Source organism: Ochotona curzoniae, unplaced genomic scaffold (genome assembly GCF_017591425.1).
Source record: "Ochotona curzoniae isolate NIBS_2020 unplaced genomic scaffold, NIBS_Ocur_1.0 scaffold_1037, whole genome shotgun sequence".
NCBI lineage: Eukaryota > Metazoa > Chordata > Mammalia > Lagomorpha > Ochotonidae > Ochotona > Ochotona curzoniae.
The window spans coordinates 7,835,135-7,843,280 of NW_024467083.1; positions in this window are offsets into that span (position 1 = coordinate 7,835,135).

Below are 8,146 nucleotides of genomic sequence, written 5' to 3' on the forward strand. Positions count from 1 at the left end.
AATGTCTTGTTCCTATAAACTGTTTTGCATGAAGGCTCTTTGTTTTCAACTGAAAAAAAAAATTTGAAAGGAAAGCGCTGTAAATGAAGCCAGGAAGCAATTGGAAATCCTAAGGCTCATACTAATCTCTGATCCTCTCACCTAGTACAATCATTAATTAAATTTTCAATCGTTTTTAAATATGCAAGCTAAGTGCTATCTTTCAGGAGGACATTTGGCAGACAAGATAGAGTGTGTCTTTATGAGAGAGAAGATTATATGGTGGTGGTACAAAACCAAACACAGTGCACCCTTTAAACAGTAAGCAAATGTATGCTGATTGGCCATCTTAACTTTGAATTTGGCAGATCTATTTGGTTCATATTTTGGCCCAAATGACGAAGAATAAATTTACAGTTCCATAAGCGAAAAGTATATTGAAAGAATTTGAGTGATGCTACTTCGTCAAACAAGACATTCCTACCAAATTTTTGTTTTTGGAAAATGCTGTCTTTGTTAAGAAACCGTCAAAGTGTGTCTTCTGGCCGTTACAACAAGGCTGTGTTGTTAATGTGTTGTTTCTTTCAGATCCTGCTCTTCTGCTATGTAGCTTCCTGAAGTCAAGGGCAGAAATAATCGAGAGAATTGTGGAAAGTCAGAAAGGTGGAAAAAGTTCCAAAACACTATCTAGTGTGGAAACTGCCTTCATATCGTTAAGTAACATAATTCTGACCCCTTGGAAAGTCAGCAGCAAATTCACTAACACATCTTGATTCTGACCACCCTGAATAACCTCTTTGTACACTTTACATCACATCCTTATCTTTTAGAAAGATGTTTTAAAATGAAGTTTTGGTTTTATGTTCATTGATAATACTAGGATACTGTCTGAAAAAAAGGCAGCGGTGGATCTTTTCCCTCCCACACCCCTCTCCCACCCAGGGACTCCATGAGGGATGACTTCTAGGTTTTGCACTCGTGGTATTTACACACCTCCCTTGTCCCTGTAGAGAGAACACACATGCTGCCAAGTTTTACTTACCCACTTAAAACACTGTCTTTTCCCTCAGGCCATGACGGATGAGAAATTGATGCACTTACAGCATTTCCCATCTTTCACTTTCTCCAGTCCTGCCAAATACTGGAAACATCATTCTCAGTTCTTCACTGCTCTTTGTAATTTCAAAGAGTACCTTCGCCTCCACTCTTTCCTCACAGTATTAACTCTTGATCCTACATTTTTAAAACAATGGCATTAACCTTCCCGCCCTCTTCTCCATCCCTCCTCTCAATCCCATTCCAAGTATCTCTTGCAATATATCTTCACTTTTACAATGTTCATGTATTTCATTTATATTCTGTGTTTTTACAAATAAGAAAATCTTTTGTAATTTGACTGTGGATGGATTCTAATGAAAATCATTAATCATGGTTTGTAGTATTACAGCTATGTAAATAAACTTTATTTCAGACACAGGGGGAGGGAAACAAATATTTCCTTATTCCCAGATTTAATGACACTAGTCCTATGTGAGTTTTCCTGTAATCAAGTTGGAATGGATTGTCCTTTTCTTAACTTTCCCCCATGCCTTTATGTGGTCTTTCATTTACTGGTTCATTAAGCATTTGTCAGCATGCGTTGTAGGTTAATAAAAGTCCCTGCTTTTACAAACCTATGTTTCAAAGAGGACAGTGCAAACACCCTGGAAAAAAATAAGGAGCAGCAAGACACCCAATTTGTCCAGAATGGAAAGAGTGAAAGTTGCAGAAACACATCAAGCAGGTGGTAGATTCAAGATCACAAAATGCGAGTCTTTTTGACTTTCTCCTAAGCAAGATGACAAGTTGTGAGAAGTTCTTCAACCAATGAGTAACTTACTCTGGTTTATGTTAGGACAAAAATTGCAAAGATTCAAGTAAGATTATGGAAGGGACAGGGTAACAGGAAGCAGAGAAAAGCCTTGTGGTGGGAAGACAGTTTATAAGGGTGGTAGTTCTTGCCCTGGACGGGTTGGGCTTAAGGGTTTACTTTCTCCCTCCATCTACTGATTTTTGCAATTAAACTTAGGACATTTTTAATCTATCATCATTTTTAGTAGTAATAGTAGTAGCAGCATTCAAATTTATAAGATATCCTGAAGTACTAGAAGAGGACAGAAGTGAAAGGTAAACAAATTGAAAGTTGAGAATCATTACGAAGTTCATTATATTTTGTAGAATTGGGAAAGACTATGTAAGAAGCAGGGTTTGGTTTTGTGTACCTTTAGAGTTATGTTTCTGGCGTCATCTGCAGACATCTGAAGTTGATGTCTAAGTCTTCTGTAGGCCATTAACTAGAATTCTCCTAGCATAATATTAAAAGTTTTGGAGTTTTGGTCACAATGTTACAGTCTACTGGCTAAATCCTCACCTTACACCCACAGGGATCCCATAAGGGATCCTGCCTTCTCCACTCTTGTTCCAGCTCACTGCTTGTGGGCTGAGAAAGCAGTCAAGGATGGCCCAAAGCCTTGGAGATCTCGACCAGTGTAGGAGATCCAGAGGAAGCTCCTGGCTCCTGGTTTTGGGTCAGCTCAGCTCTGGCTGTTGCGGCCACTTCAGGAGTGAACCAGTGGATGGAAGATCTTTCTTTCTGCCTCTCCTCTCTTTAATTCTGCCTTTCCAATAAAAATAAATAAATCTTTGTTTAAAAAAAGTATTGGAATCGTTTATTGGAGATTAGGCTCCTGTATCAAGTCTTCGCAGACTGGATTAAAAATCAAAATGGAATCTCTTGTGAGAGAATTAAATTTGCCAAAGCTACACCAAATTGTTTTCAGACCTTTAGAGAAATCACAGGAGAAATATGATAGTCACTTTTTCCCAAACTGGCAAGTTTCTGTGGCATTATAATAAATTCTCTTTTACTTGCATCCTTAAAAGTAAAAATGAAATCTGAAGTAACCTGATGTTAATCAAGCAATTATTTTTCTGTCTCTCCCTTCCCACCTTCCTTAAAAGACAAGTAAAGCTGAAAGGAGCAAATGACTTTTTCATGCATGTTTGTTTTTATTTATCAGAAAGGCAGAAAAATCAAGAGATGGGTACGAAGGAAGAGGGGCAGGAGGAAGAGTCAGAGGCCAAGGGGAAAAAGAGAGAGAGAAAGGAGAGTGAGGAGGAAAGGGAAAGGAAGAGAGAGGTAGTGAGAGAGGGAGAATTGGCCCTTTGTTGATTCACCTCCCAAGTGCTCACAATAGTTGCTGCTGGCCCAAGCACAGTCAGGAGCCTAGAACTTCTATCTCCCATGTGAGTAGCAGGGATCCACATAACAAGCGCATATCTTCTCTGCATCTATTTCTTCCTCACGGCGCATTAAGGGGAGCTGGGTTACAAGTGGAGTAAGTGGGATTTTGCCCAGTCAATCCAACAAGAAAATGTAGTTTTCCAAACCAGTGGTTTAACTTGCTATGCCAATTACTATATTTCATGGAATGAAGCATTGCCTACTCTAAAATCACAACTAATTGAATTCAGACCTTTAAAATGATTTTTGCAATTTTGTGTTTGACACCCCCTTTATCTCTAGGTTGAGTTTATTGCTTGCTACTTTCCATGGGTGCTTTTTTGATATTTAAAAATTTTGCTTATATTCATTCTCAAATACATTCCTAAGATTTGAGGGATTTAATTTTCTGTCTACGCGTGTTTGAAAAAAAAAATCAATTTTTTTCTACCACTCTTAATTGGCTACTTGATTGGATATATGTAATTTCAGTGGAGAAATTAAACTTTGCTCCTGCTTATTTATTTTCCTTCTGAAAAGACTCTTAATTTGGTATTGTTTCCTCATAGGTGAGATAAAGCTTCTCTATGGAAGATTCTTATTTCACCTTGATATGCTTCGGTGCCACATCTCCACATCAACTGTGATGCATACTCAGGTTATTTGCTCTGAAGGTTAGATGCTTCTGTTTCTGAATATTCTCTTGTGTGAACTTTTAGTCAGGCATTCCCTTTAACCTCAGTTTCCTCAACTTGTAGCAAAGTGTTAGGTATATCGAATATGTTTCATATCGCTTACCTTTTTTCTCGCATGTTTGATCCCTGTTTCTCTCATCCTGTGTTCTAGGGAACACTGTTTTGTGGAGGTTTTATGACTATTTTCAAGTTTCTTTTTTTCTATGTGCTTATTTTGATCTTCCACTTTTATGTGACTGGATTTGTGATCATGTTTTGACATCATAATGAACAATGAAGTTTAAGAATGCTACGTATGACATCATGCCAAAACAAAAAAAAAACGGATTGGCTCACTATTACATCACGAACCCCACAAATCAGGGCTTTGCCAGTGCTCTCATGTCCTCCGAGATGCACTAGTATGTCTTGAACAGTTCATTTACTTCTTTTGTGGGTAAACTTTTATTATTTCCCCAAAGCAGCAACAAGTAGACATTCAATGCATACATGTGGTGCTGGTGATGGTGTTCAAAAGTTTCATAGATAAACTTGTAATTACCTCAACTTTTTAGTGGTTGTCTGACATCATACATGGTATTTACTTCTGAACCTCAGCTCTTTGGAAAATCTGCAGGCTTCAGGGAAAGCAGGTTCCTTTCTGGTTCAATTCTCTTCCTTTTTGTCATTTTTCCACATTTCTGTCTTTCTATTTTTTTCTTTCAAAAATGTGTTTTGCAACTTGTCACCTAAGTATATTCTTCCAATTGTTTTTCTACCATCTAATTGTATTTCAAAAGTGACAGACATGGAGGACAGGAAAAACTCATGAGATAAATCAATCTTCTTAAACCAGAAGCTTTCAAAAGCACATTGTAATCCTAGGTGTCTTTCTCCAGCACACTCTCCTTTAAATAATAGGCACAATGGACTAAGTAACTATTAAAGACAAATGAATATAAGACAGCCAGTCATTGAGGATGGCCTTCTCGAATGCATATAAACATTTCTATAAAAAGACTAATCTACCCACTAATCCCAATCAACCTCCCACTGTAAAGTGATGAAAATAAAATGACAGGTATTTAATGCCACTAAAATGACTTAATCCTGCAGTGTCTTGTTGGCTAATGCTCTACTCAGAGTAATTCTGATTGTGCCTGTTGTTATTATGCTGCTAATATTACTAAATTTAATATCAATACCCACCGAGAGGCAGTGGTTATTTTTCACAGAAACAACATGGTTCCAATTTGTACCAATTGGATATTAAGTAACTCAAAAAGGGAGGGAAGGAGGAGGAAATAATTTATATATCATAAATTAGATAACATGTTAGGGTGAAAGCTAAATACAACTGAATATGTTTAATGGTTATGAAGGAAAGTCCTGTGTTTGAATCGGTTTGAATAAATTCAGTTTTTAAAGAAAAGAAAAGTACTGGGGAAGTTATGGTAATAAAACAAAGCAAATTTCTTATTGTCTGCCTCCAGATAAAAAGATTTGACTGAAGGATCTCTTTTCAAAAAATTGTTTGTGTATCTAAAAATAATCTTACCTTTAAGGAGATTTCCACGTATAAATTGTTCTGTAGGAAGCCCTGGGGGCAAAGAGAAGACTCTCACTTAAGTGAAAAGCTAGCCTGAGAATCGCCTAGAGGCAAAAGCCATTATACTCTTCTCTTGCAACCCTCAGACAAGCAGGAAGTGGAGTTTCCACTGATACAAATCAACCCACAGCTTGGCTCTCATTTACTCTGAATCTATGGAAATCTTCAGATTCTAGGATCATTCCACCAAGCCCATTAAGTGTTTAAAATTAGGCACTGTTGAGTGGAGCAACAAGAGTTCCTCTAGTATATATATCTGAGACTTTGCTAGGTTAACAAAGTGCAATAAAAGTGCTCACTAGGCCTGGGTGGCCAGCTGTACTTACCAGCCAGGATCTCACACTCAACATTCAAATGGAGCAGAAAAGGATGCCCCCCAAATCTATTCGGATTTCAGGGACTGGATAGCTGATCTTTTTAATATGTACATTTCATCTTCAATTTATTTGTCTGATTATTGTTTCTGAAAGTGTTTGAGATAGAGGGAGGAGAGTGCATTTATTCACTAATGCCAAGTATGCTAAAACCATGTGAGAAATTCTTCCAAGAGGTAAGGGATGCAAGAATCTGCCCCTGATTCAATTCTGCTTTATGACAAGGTCTATACTTTGCAGCATCCACGCGATCAGAAAGTAAAAGTGCCTGAGCTGTGATGCAATTGTAACCTTGAAGTGCCTCGAGTCTTTTATTTACATCAAATTAAGGCAGCTCTCCATGGCACTGAAGCTCACTGAGACGGCTTGGTTTAGGGTGTTCAGTTCGACTTGTAAGACTCAAGGAAGCGGAGGGGGCACCTGGGAATGAAGACTGTGTTCACGTACAGGGCGGGGACAGCCTGGAGAAGAAAAATCCAGTTGGCCGACTCCCTGGTCCACCTCATGGGTAAACTAGTGTTCACACCCATTAGCCCTGATCACTTGATTCCCGTGATTTCCCAGATTATCGGACAATGCAGAAAAACAGTTTTCATTCTGAAACGATGCTATGCCACACCAAATGTCAGACTGTTGCCCTGCTACCTCAGAGAATACAGGTGTAAGTCTTGAAAAGGACATAAGGTTAAACTTTCCTTCAGCATGGGAAAGAAGCAATTACATAGCTGTTAAGAAAAATCCTAATATCATTATCAGATGGCCCCAATAGCTGCCTGATATCAGTCTATTATTTTAAATGGACTTGAAATATATTTAAAGCCCCAAATTCAAATCATATGGAAATAACTTATCGTAGGGTGTTTTGAGATAATTCTAAATGTCAATTTAGCATATTTTCATATATTGGTTTTCTAAAGTGAATGAATAGCTTTTTTATGAGGTAAATGTCATTTGGTCAAATGAAAAGGACAATCATATTTAAAGGTCAGTTAATATAGTGAGGTAGTCATCGTTACTAGTGTTAAAATCTCGCTACGTTATCTTTAAACAGGAATACCCAGGATTTCAAGTAAAATTGAGTACAATAACTCAGTAGCTTATCTTTTCACCCCATTTTTGCAACTGTGTTGATCTTCTAGTATTTCTTTTACAGCATTAAACATTTTGTTCAACGAACCTGACTAGATTACTGTCTTATTTACTTATTTATATATTTTGCACAGTAAGCCCTTCATTTCTTAATGCCAATATTGTCTCTGTACTTTAAAAAAAAAATGGATTCTTTTCTCTTTCCAGGAAAATAAGAATTGTCCCAGGGTTAAGAACTTAAAGTAAAAATATTTAAATAAACAAAGAAAAAATAAAAACATAGAATTTGAAAGCCCAGACCCTGATGTCTCACCAAAGAAACACATCCACTTTTCAAGCATAGATGTGTCTGCAGACACCAAGTAACCTTGTAAGTAGATTAAAATGTTTTGTTGACTACAAATTAAGATTTCTTGGTTGGAAAAAGCACTTAATCATGTTAGACATTTGTCACATGGTTAAGCTGCTACTAGGAATACCCTCATCTTACATTGAAGTACCTGGGTTCAAGTCCTGCCTAACATCCCTTTGGCAGCTTTCTGTTGGCACACCTCATGAGAAGCAGCAACACATACCTCAGGTAATCGAGCTCTGCCCACGCACAAGATCTCGGCACTGAGCTCTGGCTCCCTGAATCAGCCAGGTCCAAGCAAGATCCTATTTTTATAGGCATCTGGGGAATGAATCGGCAGAAGAACCCAACCGAATCCTGCGTGGAACTGTGACCCACGGGGCTGAGGATAGGCATGCTCTTGTTTGGCACTCTAAGATGTTGGTAGTTTGTTGACAAAAAGAGAATACTAATGCAACTGGAAACAATCAGATAGTTCCATATAAACCATAGGTGGGGATAACTTGCAGTTTATTTACATATGATATTAGGAATGGGATTGCAATTAACAGTTTCAGGAACTCCCCCTCAAAACTTCCACACCTTAAGCCTATGCTTAAAAATAAGGAAATAAAAGATATTTGCAGAACACATTTTTTTTTTGTAAATTACAAGTTCATCTACTGTATCTCCTTCTCTCATTGAAATATGGAAAGGCATTTTACCTTTCCGCCTTACCAATCAACTGCCATCTCTACTGATACCAGCACCAGCACCACCAGCTTTAAAGGTTTTACAATGTATGCCAAAGTTTCCAAGACACCATTA